The sequence below is a fragment of the Desmodus rotundus genome, chromosome 11 (genome assembly GCF_022682495.2).
Source record: "Desmodus rotundus isolate HL8 chromosome 11, HLdesRot8A.1, whole genome shotgun sequence".
NCBI lineage: Eukaryota > Metazoa > Chordata > Mammalia > Chiroptera > Phyllostomidae > Desmodus > Desmodus rotundus.
Genome location: NC_071397.1, coordinates 91,502,360 through 91,518,187, shown reverse-complemented (window position 1 = coordinate 91,518,187; position 15,828 = coordinate 91,502,360).

Sequence of the window (15,828 nt, the reverse complement as noted above, 5' to 3'; positions counted from 1 at the left end):
ATGGTGTCTGATCATTTTAATGTATCTCTAAATTGGTTTGCTAATATTTTGTTAAGGATTTTGCATTTATATTTATCAGAAATATTGGCCTATAATTTTATTTCTTTGTAATATCTTTATCTGGTTTTGAAATCAGGATAATGCTGGCCTCGTCAAATGAGTTTGGGAGTCTTCTTCCTCTTGAATTTTTTAAACAGTATAAGAAGGATAGGTGTTTGTTTTTCTGTGAATGTTTGGTAAAATTCACCAGCAAAGCCATTCATTATAGGACTTTTGTCTGTTGGTATTTTTTTATTACTGCTTGGAGTTTGTTGGTTGTAATTGGCCTGCTCAGATTTTCTGTTTCTTCTTGATTCAGTCTTAGAAAATTGTAAGTTTCTAGGAATTGATCCATTTTTCAGATTTTCTAATTTGTTGGCATATAGTTGTTCATAATGTTTTCTTACAGTCTTTTTATTTCTGTGCTGTCAGGTTTTACTTCTTGTTTATTTGTCTTTCGGAGATGGCAGTAGGTTCTCCCTTTTTTTCCTGGTGAGCCTTGTTAAAGGTTTATTAATTGCTTTTAACTGTTTGAAGAACCACTCTTAGTTTTACTCATCTTTTGTATTATATCTTTACACTCTATTTTGTTTGTTTTTGCTCTGATCTTTATTATTTTCTTCCTTGTACTCACTGTGGGCTTTGTTGGTTTTTTTCCTAGTTCCTCTAGGTGTAAGGTAAGATTATATGTTTGGGATTTTTCCTGTTTCTTCAGACAGGCCTGGATTGCTATGGATTTACCTCTTGAAACTGCTTTTGTTGTATCCCATAGATTTTTGGTTGTTGTACTTCCTTTTCATTTGTCTCAAAATATCTTTTCTTTCCAGATCTTATTGTTAACTCACTCATTGTTTTATAACATGTTATTTAGTTTTCATGTGTTCGTGTGTTTTTCAGTTTCTTTCTTGTAATTGATTCTAGTCTAGCCCATTGTGGTAGGAGAAGATGCTTGATATGATTTCAACTTTCTTCCATATGCATACAAAAAGAAGCTATATTCAGCTTCTTTGGGGTAAAATGCTCTGAAAATATCAATTATATTCATCCGGTCTATTGTGGCATCATTGATTTTCTGTCTGGAAGATATATTCATTGATGTCAATGCAATGTTAAAGCCCCCTATTATGACTGTACTACAGTTGTTCTAACTTTTTACGTCCATCAATATTTGCTTTGTATATTTAGGTACTCCTATAGTGGGTGCATAAATGTTTACAAGGCTTCTATGCTCTGACTGGATTGATCCCTTTATCATTCTGTAATGTCATGCTTTTTCTCTTATTATAGCCTTCGTTTTAAAGTCTATTTTGTCTGGGATAAGCATTATTACCCCAGCTTCTTTCCCCATTTACGTGAATGGTCTGTTTTCATCCCCTTACGTTTAGTCTCTGTGTGTGTTGTTCGACCTTAAGTGGGTCTCTTGTAGACGGCACATATATGGGTCTTGTTTCCTTTCAAGGATCACTTTTAAGGCATGCTGTGCCAGTCTTAAACATCATCCTGATACTTTGGATACAAACGGATATTCTGGAAATTAAGTGGTGAGAATCATTCTGATTTTGCCTATTCCCCCAACTCCAACTGTGACTTTCCTGAGATCCCTCCCAGCTCACCTCCTTCAGTGAGAAAGAAGTTTCCACAACAGAAACATCTTCAATTCTCAGAACTGGAGATGTTTCATTTCCCCACAGACAAAGGATCAGCACTCTGAGTTTATAGTGAACAGCTACAAATAAGTAATAACTCTAATTCTCTTCAATTTAAGCTATTGCATTGAGCCACTCACAGGTGGTGAATGAGCCTGTGAAAAGATGGAACACAACCCAAATCATTAAGATAACACGAACAATGGGAGACCCTGACACACCATGACATTGACAAATTTTCAGTACCTCTGTAAGTGGTGGACAAGAAGTGGAACACCAGGCTTTCTCTTACTTTGTTAGCAGAAGGACACTTGAATCACTCCTTTCACATATACAAGGTCAGTCCACAAGGTATCCAGCCACGTAATATGAAAACCAGAGACATTTATAAAGATACAAGACACAAGAAACATTGTACGTAGGACAATGTCATCTCAGTCCCCTCCTAATGAGTCACCTTGGGACCTCACACAGTTCTCCCAGATGCCGTAGCTGCCCCGTCATATTTTCCTGGTACTCATCAATGGTCTGAAATCTCTTCCCTTTCAAATGTGATTTTAGTTTTGGGAAAAGCCAGACCTTGCAGGGCAACAAACCTGGACTGTAGGGGGAGCTAAGTCACTTGGGCAATTTGATATTTTGCCAAAAACTCTGCATAAGATGTGATGGATGAGTGGGCATGTTGTCGTGATGAAGCTGCCGGCCACCAGTTGCCATAGCTGCAGCCTTCTGAATCATACAGATAGTTTCCGTGGCAGTTATGTTCTGTTTCTACCTATTGGAGGCCAAATAATCTGAACTGTCAAAAATAAAACAAGCAAATTCCAAATGAAATATTTTAAACCATATATGTATATATTCAGGGACTACTGGTTGACATACAATAACATTAGCCACATATATCTAAACCGCTCCACATACATTTCAAAATCACACAGATCGACAAAAAGACCAAATAAAAAACCATAATCCTCATCTTCATCACATCAAGGAAATGAAAAATACCTGAATCCGTCATTTCCTTTGAGTCTAAAGGAAACCATCATAACAACTGTTGAAGCTTGGATGGGGTCTGAGGATCGGACAGCAGTGATGTGTGGATGGGAAATCTAGTTTGGAGACTGCATGGAGGTGATACTGACGGTGTCCCGGTTTGTGGGAGATACTCACTAACCTACACAGAGTCTGAGGACCTCGTGCGGAATGGGAACCTCAGTGTGACAGGTCCCTGTCATGCAGCTCAGGAAGAGTTCTCTGCACAGTATCACAGCTTCTGTATAGTTTATGCTTTTTTAAATGTTTTTTTATAGTTATCAAAATCGGAACTTAAGAAACATGTATTTCAGATTTTCATGTAAGAAGGTAACTAGCTCCACAAATACAACACAGATCCTGCTGCTCCTTCAAAGGCAGGTCCTCCCCTTATGCTCCCCTCTCACCCGTCTGTGCTCCAGCCTTGGTCAGCTTCTCCCTGTGCCACCTCATCAGCATGGTCAGCTCAGGCCTTCTGGAGACAAAAGCAGCCCAGGCCAGGAATGGCAGGTGTGCAGATTCACAGTTACAGATCTGACCCTCACCGTGAAGCAGGAGCTTCCAGGTAACCAACTCAGAGAAAAGGGTTTAGCGGCTCTCCTTAGGCCGAGCAGCCCTCTATGTTGTGTGTGTGTTCCCAATAGCTTTTCTGCTAAAACTCAGGGCTGCCAGAGAAGTTTCCTGCATATCCTTCTTCTCTTAGTTCACCTCTTGAAATCTCTTATATAATAGACCCAAGTCAAGCCTCTGGCACGTCTGCTGTTTTTCACTTTATGCCCCTAGGTTTTCTGTTCTGGCACATATTCTTCTAGCAGGTATTCTGTGCAAACTGGCCAAGAGCCTGTGGGCCAGGGAAGCTGGGTACAAATATCAACCCCTGTTAAGTCTTCCTTTTCTTCCTGGTTTAATTAGGGTTCTCCAGAGAAACAGACTACAATGGAGTGTAGTGACAGATGACAGATAGAAGGGTAGGTAGGTAGATAGGGAGATAGACAGACACATAGTTTTATTATAAAGAGCTCACGTGACTGTGGAGGCTGTCAACTCTAAAACCTGCCGTGTAGGCCAGCATGCTGGAGCCCAGCAGAGCCGATGGTGCCCATGAAATGTGAAGGCCACTGATGGAGAACCCCCTCTTCTTGGAGGGGGCGGTGGTCAATCTTACTGTCCTTTTCTGGCTGATTTGACAAAGCCTACAAACATGATGGGGGGCAATCTCCTTTACTTAACATTCCCCAACTTACTACACATCCTCAGGCTAAATTCACCATCTCCTCTCCCCTCCCCTGGGTCCTAACACCCTAGTCCTCAGTCAGAATGTCACACCTGCTGAGAGGGGCTGTGGACGTGTGTGCCGCACACTTCATGTGGTCACGGGAAATACAATGTGTCCCTTTGTTGCTTCTGTAAAACAGAGCCTAAGAGTCCAACACATGCTAGTGCTCATTCCGTGATAAACTGAATTACCCTGGGGGGCAGGGGCTGGCGGAGGGTTCCCCTCATGTGTGGGCCTCACTATAGACACCACCATCCATGGCAACCGTCCCTGACTCCATGGCTGCAGTGCCACCTCCACTCAGTCCATCACTAGGGTCACTCTGGCCACCCCCAACAGGGAACCCCTAACGCAGCTTTGATTTGGTCCTTAGGGGGACAGTGGGTGTTGTGAGCAGAAATGAGGGGAATGTTGAAGACGAGTGGCTCCTGGCTGAGGGCAGGGCTTAGACTGATGCGAGGACTGCAGAGCCCCGAGTCCCACCCGGTTCCCATCCAGGGAGCCTTTTCTCCATTAAGTGAGTGATATAGACTAAGACTTCTTACTCTTCATGTTCTCCACGTGAAGACGATGAGCCCCACGTGACAATAAGTGCCCACTGTCCTAAGGCTGTGGGCAAGTGGAAGAAACCTATACCAGGGTACAAGGCCTGCCTCTACCCATGCCCAGAGACACGGAATAGTAGCAAAGACTATAAATTAATCGGTGTAAAGCAGGGGTGTCAAACTCATTTTCATGGGGGGCCACATCAGCCTTGCAGTTGCCTTCAAAGGGCTGAATGTAATTTTAAGACTGTATAAATGTAACTACTCCTTAACTGTTAAGGAGTTGAAATTACATTCGGCCCTTTGAAGGCAACTGTGAGGCTGATGTGGCCCCCAGTGAAAATGAGTTTGACACCCCTGATGTAAAGGATCTGAAACATTATGGACCAATTTGCTAGAGTCTCTGAAAGAAGATCCTGTGTGGCATGCATACTCAGGAGCTGGGCAGGACTCGGGCTGGACTGGGGACAGATCTTGGTGGGTCCAACTGTTCTGTATGTGGGGAGATACTCCATGCATAATACTATGGGATGGGAATTTGGGATTAATCTTTGGGAAGAGGCAACCAGGAAGGGCCTGGTAGGCTCAGCCCACAAGGCTGGGTTAAGAAGGCTGTGACTGGGAGAACAGAGGAAGGCAGAAAGGGCAGGACCTGGCTGGAAGGCCAGGTAGGAGGAGCGTGGGCCACCGTGGACACCTGCATAGCCTTGGCTCACCATGAACGCAAGTCCCCAGCCCGAGCCTCACAGCAGCCCCCGAGCTGGTGGAATTAGCTCCTGGGCGGATATTAATGGATGGGGCTACAGCGCACACGTCCAGAAACACGAATCAGGTGTCTGGATGACATTCTGGCTGATGTACCTGTGCCAGTCGTGCTTCACTTTTCCACGCATCCATTTTACATTTGTCACTCAGGAAACGCTGCCTGGGGAATGAAAAGAGGTTACAGGGGGCGAGCGTGCCCCTAGCCCTGAGCCTGCACAGGCTGAGCACTCACCGCAGCTCTCCCACTCATGCTGTCTCCCCAGGGTGGTGGGCCTGGGTCTCTCCTCATGGGGGAGACAGCCCCGCACCGCACCGCAGTCCTTGGCACTGCCTCTGTCGCTGGGGGTGGGGGGAGGGGTCTTTGAATGTGCGGAAATAAAACCAGAGATGTGGACCCTCTGGAAAGAAGCAGGGGAGTTTTCTCTGACTCAAGAGGCCGTGGTTTGGCTCTGGGTTAGGACGATTATCCCCAGAGCAGCCCCGGTACTTCGGGGTTGGCTGGTGCTCTGCGAACAACGGAGTGGGTGAGACACGAGCGAGGATGGAAGGGCAAGGGTGAAACCTCCATTTGCAGATAGGAATCGCCAAGTGCCCTGTGACACATTACAGAGGACTCCAGGGGACGCTGCAGGCGCTTTGCAGCCATGGTCTGCGGTTACCAAAGTGGAAATGCCAGTTCTGAATCCGTCCCCCAGCTTACTCTAAAGAGGAATTCCTTAGGTTAACCAAAGTGCTTGGGCGCCACTGCCATAGAAACTGCCAGAAAACGCATCGTTGATGACAGGACGGCTAGAGAATGACTTCAGCCCCTTTCGTTAAGATGGAAGTGCTTCCGGGAGCAAAATCTTAAGTCTTTTTAAAAGAGAAGGAATGGTTCTGAAATAGGGAAAGGAGACGGAAAAGGACAGGTGGCCAGGAGAATGGGGTGGAGGAAGAGGGGCACGAGGGGAAGGGACTGAACTTTTCGGGAGCACCGTCCCAAGCAGCCTGTGGCCCCGGTGGCGAGGCGCCTCCCTGAGGCTCGCGCGCAGGAACTACTCTCTGGATTCCGTCCCTCCTCCAGTCCAGCCGCAGGGACAGGGCTCCGCGCCACAGCTCGGTCAGTCACCTCGGGCTCCACGATTCCCCACCCCTGGTTCTTTCACCGCTTGGCGTCCTCTCGGGAGCTACTTGTTGCCTTCCAGGCAAGGCTAGGGACTAGGGACCAAAAAAGGGCCACTTGGGCTAAAAACTGATGCTGGGCCAGTGGGCGCAGGAGAGGAGTGGAGAGGAAGGGTTTGTGGCAGGAAATTCTGTGAAAACCCCATTCCCACCCTACAGTCCCCAGTCCGTCCTTGGGGAAGTGGGACCTCAACCCCTGGTTTTGATGTGGACCCTGGGTGTTCACAGAAGGTCACAACCCCAGACAACCACATCTCCCAAATCTGCTCACACCACTTTCCAATCACACTTTCCAATATCCCCAGTGATCTCGACCCCTGACCTTCCCAGTAGCTTTGCCAGAGGATCCTACCCTGCAGCCCCAGGAGCTGACTTCACCAGCCTCACCCCAGCCACTCCCCCTGCAGAGCTCTCTCCTCTCCCAGCTCAGCACCGTGGCTCACTGTTCATGTCACCCAGTTCCTATGAACCCCAGTGGCTTCAAGGCCTTGCCACCTAGAAATGGCCCTGACCTAGAAAGGGCCCTGACCACTTCCTCCAAGTCTCACCTCAGCCCCCTGCCTGAGGACAGCCCCATTAAAGTTTCTGCAGCTGGCCAACAGAAGCTCAAGTACTAGGGACAGAAAGTAGTTTGCTGAACTTGACCCTCGGAGTGATGGTAAATAGCGACCCTATCAACCTAGGCTTTGGACCCAACCATATGTTCTACCTACTATGGGGACAGCAGCATATACATCATAGATTTAGGCAGGGTCTGCAACTATTTTTATGGACAAATAGTATATTCGTCTTTACGGAACTTCGTATGTCGCTGCATCAGCTCCACACATCCACCAGGTGTGAATTCACCAGGTGTGAATTTTCCTGCTTCAAGTGGCATGGCCTTGCTCTGACCCTATGGCTCCATGTGTGACCATCCACTTAGGATGCCGTGAAGCCTACATAGCACTTCTCCTACCACAGATGCCCCCAGTGCCATAGTCCACGGGGCACAGGGCCCTTGTGGCGAGTCCAGCCACACTCACACAGCCATGTGTCGAGTATGGCTGCCTTCGTGCTACAGCAGCCTGAGGAGTTGCACAGACTTAGGGTCTGCAAAGCCTGAGTATTTTACCAGATGTGCTTTGCAGAAAGCCTTCAGACCAGGCTGTCCCTGAATGAGGATAGGGGAGGGATCGTGCACCTGCATCCTCAGAGGGGGTTATGGTTGGTATCTATCTGTGACCTTTCATGCAGGATCCAGTACTGTTTTAACATTGTCCTTGGGAAAAAGGGCAGACAAAATGAGGAGGGAAATACTTGGACACCTCCACCACCGTAGCCCGCACCCCATAGGTTATTACCAACAAAGATTTTCCATACTTAGTGCACATCCGGGGCATGTGAAGTGACCACTGTTAGGTCTGTGGACCCAGAAACACTCCTCAGAGCAGGTACAGGGACAAGTGTCTATTAATTACCTGCCCCGCCCCCTCGTACCACTTCAATAACAGACCAACCCCATGGTGCTTCAATCAGATCCCCAGGGATGATATGAATCACACACTAGGCCCAACCTGCCTCAGAAGTGCTGGGCTTTCTATTCCGTGATGGGTGGTCAATTCCTGTTCCCAAACTCCAAAGACCCATACTACTAACAGGTTAGCACTGCCTCTCAGGGTCATGCTGAATTCTGTGACCATAACTGTCAACTCGCCCTTCCCCACCATTGGGTTCCCTCTTCACCCTGACACACAGTCAGACAGGTTCCCCAGCAGCGGACCCCACACATTCTGCCTCTATCTTCAGCGCCTGGGCTAGTCTCTGACAATCCTCTGGCATCTAGGCCCTTTCCTCCCCTAGCCAGTCAGGCACGTCCCTGCCTTGGTTATGTCTGACTGATGCTGGGTACTGGCCTGGAGGACAGAGGGGACAAGTGTGTGGTTTCTTGTGTGGATTTCTACCAGGCAGAGGCCTCCTGGTCCTCCTCAAGCACTAGCCTTCACTGGTGATGGGAGGACTGGGCAGGGGCAGTTCTTGGTCTGGCAGCCCAGCCATCAGAGGGATGCTCCTGCCATCACAGAGATGGGGGACGGTGTCTTGGATCCTCCCCTCCCAACCCCAGCTGTCACCCGCATTTTCCTTTGCAGATGTTCCCTCTCTTGCTACAACTTCCCCATCACTGCTAAGCCCAGTCCAGGACAACCATGGTGTGAGGTTTAAGGCCAGCTCAATGGAAACACATTTGTTTATTTATCACTGTGTTAGCGAGAAAGTCAAACCATTTGGCCCTCTGCAAATGAAGGTGAACAGCCCAAAGTCCTGAGAGAGGCAGGCAGGAACTCTGAGACCTGACGGAATGGCCCGAAAAGAAACTGCTAGATCTTAAACCAGAGATTTTCACAACCTTGTTAATTTGAAAGACTCAGGGTAGAAACAGAACAGTTGTCTCGGGGGAGGGAGGTATGTGTTTATGTAATTATTGGACATTAATTCCACCCAGGGGGCCCAGCAGCCAGGGTAGGACACAGAGGACAGAGAGGGAGCAGGAGAGAGCAGGGGAGCAGAGGGCTGGATACGGGGCGGGGGGAAGGATCTGTCAACCGGAGGCTGACCTCCTGCCCATGCTGTGTCAGCAGCAATCCAATGGATCTACCCGGCAGGGGAGGCCCAACTTTTGGCGTCTCTGGGCCACACTGAAAGAAGAAGAGTTGTCTTAGGCCACACATTAACTATTCAAACACTAACAAAACAGAAAAATTCATAATGTTTTAAGTAAATTTATGATTTTGTGTAAGTCCGCATTCATAGCCATCCTGGACGGCATGTGGCCCGTGGGCCATTTGATGGACACCGCTGTCCCAGAGGATGATAAAAGTTTGGCTTCAATGGACAGATACTGAAGATGGTTAAAAGTGGCATTAGACAATGGCAGAGCTGTGACTGAGTTCCTCACAAAGACCAAACGGAGACCATAATGGCTGGCGTTAGCAAGTACCCATGCCCTGGAGAGAATGCTAGGGATAACGGGTAACAGAGAAAAGCAGCAGATCTCCGGAAATGAGACGGACTACCCTACATGTGTGTGTGTGGTGGGTGTGTCAGTGTGTACATCTCTATGTGTGTGTGTGACAGGGATCCATCCATGGTGATGAGTTCTTCATGGAGAATAGCAGCCACCAGTATGCGCTACCATCCTTCCTCTCCCTTCCCACCTCCCGACATCCCTTCCTCACTGGGCAGACCTTTAACTACTCTCCATGGATCTTTTGCTGGACCCAGTAATGGGACCATGATTGTTTCCAGATATTTTCTTCTTTTTTTCTCTTTTTTATGATGTTAAGTGTCTGGCCTGGTCACTTCCAAGGGGAGGGGCCTGTGTTAGGGGTGACGTGCTTCCCTCCCCTCAGTTCATCAGCCATCAACAAGGACACCCTAGATGGGCCCTGCCTAATTTCCAAAAAGCGGATGGCACTGCGCAGCTCCATCAGCACAAAAACCAAGGAGTCTGGACTTCTCAGACACCACCCACAGGAAAGAGGTATTTTCTTCCTACTGTTCCCTTCTCCAAGAACCATTTTCTTTTCACTGTTACCACATCTATCTCTGTAAATCCATCAATACAACCTCAGATGTCAGCTCCTGAGAGGACTTCTCCACCACCACCTGCGTGTGTCACCTCTTCTTCTGTCACAGCAGGAGGGACAGGTTATATTGTAACCCTTGCGTCACCCATTAGATGTATGAGGTAGCTCAGGACAGGGTCCAGCCCCTCTCTCTGTTCCACCCTGGGGCCCAACACAAAGTAGAGGGGTCGATCCTGTCTGCACCCTAGGGTTGCCTGTGGCAGCAGTGGCTGAGGAGGCATCTCAGATTCAGGGTCTGGACAAAGGCTTTCACTCTTGCGATTCCCTTTCAGCACCACCCACCGCAGTCCCAGGCACATCTCAATCCAAGGCCAAGTTCAACATGCTCAGCTCCTGGATCCCTTGTAATATCCTAACTGGCTCAATTTCGCTTGTCCTCCTAGGCAGCGTGCTGTAGAGTAACAGGTACTGTGGGTAGACTTGAGAGGGAAGCAAGGGGCCAATAGCTGGAGTGAGGACAGGAACGGTGAGTTCCCTGAGAATTCCTGCCTCATTGCCTGACCACCTCATCCTGGAAATGAGCTCAGGTGAATAAGACGTATTTGTCAGGCTTCTCCTGAGAACCAGCTGTCAGTTAGAGATATAGAGCCAGAGTACAGATAGAGATGGTGATAGGGACAGTCACAGACACAGACACAGACACAGAGACGGAGATAGAGATAGACACAGAGATAGAGATAGAGATAGAGATAGAGATAGAGATAGAGATAGATAGATAGAGACACAGAGGTAGAGATAGAGACAGAGAGAGATACAGTTACAGAAAAATATTGTGAAGGACTAACAATGAATCAGACAGCTACCCGTGAACACAAGCACCTGGGTGGGTGCTGTGGGTCTAGCACCATGTGCTAAGGGACCCAGGACAAGTCTCACTGACCTGTGATTCTGATAATAGGGACACAGACCTCTGCGCAGGGGGAGAACCTCCCAGGGACCCTCCCTGCAGAGGGAGAGGAAAATCCTGGACAGTGCTGAGCTGTGCACATACCCGCGCAGGAGAGGATTTACAGAAGCCCACCTTCCCTGCAGGGATTTCAGCATGCCAGTGAGGAACAAATGTGCCGCTTTTGCAGCAGTCAGAGAAGAAGTGAGGGACTTTACCAGAGCTTCCTTCCTCCCCCCCCCCCCGACAAAAAGAACACCACACACACACACACACACACACCGCTGAACTGCTGATCTATCTGAGTAGATAGGAGGCAGTGAGTGCCCCGGCTACCTCAGTTGTGCAGAATGCAGCTGGAGAAAACTGTTTCTCTCCAGAATCCCCCAGGGTTCTGAGGCAGTACCTCCTTGACTGAGGGGAGAAGGAGATGGGGAAAGAGGTGGATGAGGCATCCAGCTCCAGGTGACTGCACTTCAGTCCCAGCGGGACGTACCACATCCAAGGACCTCCTACCAGGTCCAGGAGCACCCCCCCCCCATGCCTCAGTGCTGAAGCCACACACACACAGAGCGCCTCTGACTCCCTGGGCCAATTTCCGTGTGTGCTGTGGGAAAGCCCCAGCAGACAGGAAGGACACTCTGAAAATAAATCCTGATTCACAAGCAAAGGAGAAGGCACAAACTTAAGAAATATCACCAACTTCTGGAAAGCAAAATAGAAATTCCCATTAGCCAGCCTGGTACATTATAACAACAGGAAAAGACATAGAAGTTTAACAATTCTGTCATAAGAGACAGCAAGAAGAGCAGAGCAGGTGAACCCACAGAGACAAAGAAAGACGCAAGTGATAACACCACCATCTGACAGAGTACCTCATCTGAGGGCATCTAGCAAAGAGGTTAGGAGGTATGTAATGCTTCATCTGCAAATGCAGCAATTCAAAACTGCAAGGTACATGAGAAGTCAAGGGTACACACCATTGCAAGAAGAAAATAATAATTTCCCCTACTCCAAGCTCAAAGGCACAGAAATTTGTGATCTGGCTAATAAATAATTCAAAACTGCTGTATGAAGAAACACAGGGAGCTACAAAAGATTTTCAGAAATCTTGAAAAAAAATGTATGTTCAAAACAAGGCTTTTACCAAAGAGATAGAAATGGTAATGAACAAAACAGGGATTCTGGAGCTGCAGAACTCAGTGAATAGATGAAAAATGCAAGGGAGCACACCAGCATCAGAGCAGAGCAAATGGAAGAGAGAATAAGTGAGGTAGATAGGGGACAGGAAATGTAAAATAACTCACAGGGGAACACAGCAAAAGAAGAAATTAAAACAATGGAGAACATGCACATGACCTGGGGAGGGAACAGCCCTTTCAAATACATGAAGCGAATAAATCATCTTGTTATTAGTGCAAAAAATGAAACCAAACACAAATACCTGCTCCAGGACATTAAAATAAAACTGTCAAAATTCAAACCTGAAAAGAGAATTCTAAAAGCAGTAGTTAAAAAAATGGTGACCCATAAAGGAGCCCTCACTAGGCTACCAGTAGTTTTCTCAGCAGAAACCCTAACGGCCAGGGTACAATAAAAAGGCTTTTCCTCAGGGTTGAAAGAAAAAAGTTGCCAACCAGGAAATCTCAATCTCGCAAAGGTATCCTTCAGATACGGAGGAGAAATGAAGACTTTCCCAGACAAACAAAAGCCGAAGAAGTTCATTACTAGACCTGCCTTGTCAGAAATGCTGGAAGGAGTTCTTCAAGCTAAAATAAAAAGACGCTAAAGACCAACATGAAAACATACAAAAGTGTACAAGACAGCAGGCAAGTAAATACACAGTAAGACTTAGAAAACTCTATATCTGTAATAAGATGGTGTGTTAACCACTTAACGTTAGTATAAAAGGCTAAGAAAAAGAGTATTAAAATAATTATAGCTGCTACAATGGGTTAACAATACACAATCTAAAATGAGGTAAATGAAGACATCAACAATAGAAAATGAGAAAGTAAAAGTGAGAAGATTTGTAGACAAAGTTAACTTACTGTCAGCTTAGAATGGGCCGTGTTATCTATGAAATGTTTATTGCAGCCTCACAGTAACGAGAGAGCATCACTTAGAGCAGGGCCTAGAGACAGAGGAGGGAAGCAGAGCATCCCAGCCCAGAGTACCCCCAATTAACAAAGGCCGGCTGACACCAAGGGAAAGAAACAATGGAAAACAGTAAGATGGCATTAGTAAGTGGTCACGTACCAATGAATCTCAATGTAAGTGGATTGAAATCACAAGATAAACGGCACAGAGTTGCTTTCATCTCCGAGCTGCCATCCTATCCAGAATGAGGAAGACCCAAAAACTTCTAGGGCACGAGAGCAGAGACCAGGGATGTAGGGGACCAGGCCTGCACAGGCCAGGGCTACAAGGTACCAGGGCTCCAGGGGACCAGGGCTGCAGGGGCCAGGACTGCAGGGCCAAGCACCAGAAGCCCCCAGGAGGCCCAGGTAATGCTGGTGGCAGACATCACCACAGGCTTTTTCCCTGGAACAATTTGTAAATCATACCCTCAAAAGCAATATTGAAACAGTTGTGTTTTTCTCCCTATAATTCCTCCAGAATTTGACTACTCCTAATGAATAAGTCTTATTTTCATGGCAGTATGTTTGTTTGCATAAACCCAATAAGAAACTCTTCTCTTTATAGTAGCACCAGTTTGCAAATGTGGCTTTATTAACCAAGTCTTTGTCTGGAATGTTATGAACTAAAGGGCCATGCTTGGACTCTGGATGCCACCAGAAGCTTTAAGGAATTAAGACTGGCTTTCAAAGCCAATTGGAACCCCTTGGAGAAACGGCCTGGTACCTTGCTTTCTCACGTGATTCATGGCAGTCTTTCAGGTAAGGAGCGAAGGTTGCTTTCCTGAAACATGGCAAGGAAGGAATCCCAAGACATTTTGGAGACCTCAAAAACTTGAGGAATCCATTCAAACTAATAGATATTTCAGGCAAAGCCAGATGGCAACTGTGTGGCTTGGCTTCTGTGCCCTGAAGCGCCGACTAAAGCTCACTCTGAAGGTTCCTTGTAAAATTCCAGCAAAGCAAATTTGAAAGAGCCCACATAATCAATTACTCTTCTTGCTGTGTTCGTGCAAATCATCAGGCCAAATTGATGCCGGACTCACTGCAGTCTCTTTGATAAAGTGAGGGTGATTTTAGGGAGAGAAATTGTGTTTCAATGGAAACCCCAATGTCCAATTGTCACCCATAACCTGATTGAATCCTAGTTTTCCTAGTTTCCTTCCAAACTAACGTTTCATTGTTTTCTTTCATCCTTTGCCTGGGAATCATTGAGAGCTACTGATGCTGTGTCAGCCATCCAGAACTCACCAACCACTCTACTGCTCCCTTTTTGGTTTTTTAAGTTCAATATGTGGTCTTGGTTTTCCTGACTAATTCCCTTCCTAGGACCTAGAGCAGCCTTTTCCTTCATTCTTGTTTTTAGGCCATGTCTCCTCAAATATCTCATATCCTTCATTGAACAGAGCATCCAGGCTCTGAAAGATTCTCTCCACAAATGGCCTCCAACCACAGCTCTTGCTTTTTGGGCTGTCCAGTTCCACCCTCTTCTCCTTAATGACACACACCTGGACCCACAGTCAGGGACAGAACCATACCCCTAGCCTTCCTGAAGTAGTTAGAGAAGAAGAGACCTTCGTCCCTACTTCCCAAAACCAGTACCGGGCCCTGTTGTTAAGAATAAATCCATTTTAAAACCAGAGGGGGGATGAAAGGACAAAGTCAGACCCATTTGCTATTGTGGCACAATTTGCCTAGCTGGCCTATGACCTTGTTAAACATGACGGCCATTTTACTCTTCTGAGCTTGTCCCCAGGACTGGAAATTACTGGAAAGCAAGAACAGAACTGACCACTCCCTACAGCCACAGGCAGAAGATAACATAGGAACAAACTGCAGCCCCCCAACTGCCCAGGGACCACACGAAAACAACCCTCGCCCTTTTTTAATCTGATTATAATCCAATAAGATCTCAAAGCCCCCACCCCTCAATGCTGGTGTATCTCTCCACACCATGCCCTTCTCCTTTCTTGGAGAGTGAATACAAACTCTATTATCTACAAAAAAAAAAGGACAAATGTCACCCAGGTCATGTGGGGAAGTGGTGTGAAGCATCACCACAGAAAGAGGACCCAGAGCTTCTGCCCAGCTGCCTTCCCTGATAGAGCGTGGCCCTTGGTCTGTGAGCAGACAAAGGGAAACGCTGCCAGAAACAAGACTGGAGCTGCTCCTATCACTCATTGCTGCACTCGGGCTTCTACAGAGTTCTGGGGAAGGGAATGGCAAACGTGCTCATTTTCCACCCTCGGAATCTTTTCAGTAGGTTTGGAGCTGGACTCAGAACTGAGGCTTGAGGAGAAGCTCCAGGGAGAGGCTGCAAGAAACGCTTCCAGAAGCACTCCATTCCCGACTCCGAGTATATGTGGAAGTGAGGAGATGAAGTGGGGGCTCTGCGGGAGAGTTTACAGCTATAGGTCAAAGGATTTGGCAACATCCTGGGACAAGGCGCTAACCGGCTACTAAGATGAGTCTTGGGAGTTTGGGAAAAGGGAAGGCTACACGGCGTGGAATAGAATATTAGGAGCTTCCGAGACAGATAGTAGAGGGAGGGATCAAAAGACTCAAAGAAATACATATATCAGAACGGATATAGTATGAAAAGCCAGAACAGCCAGAAAATGTCCACCAACTGTGCTCAAGGGAAGGCCTGAAGGACTCTTTGTTTAATTGAATTTATAAAAATGTATGCTGACGATGAGGTTCAAGGCAGGCCA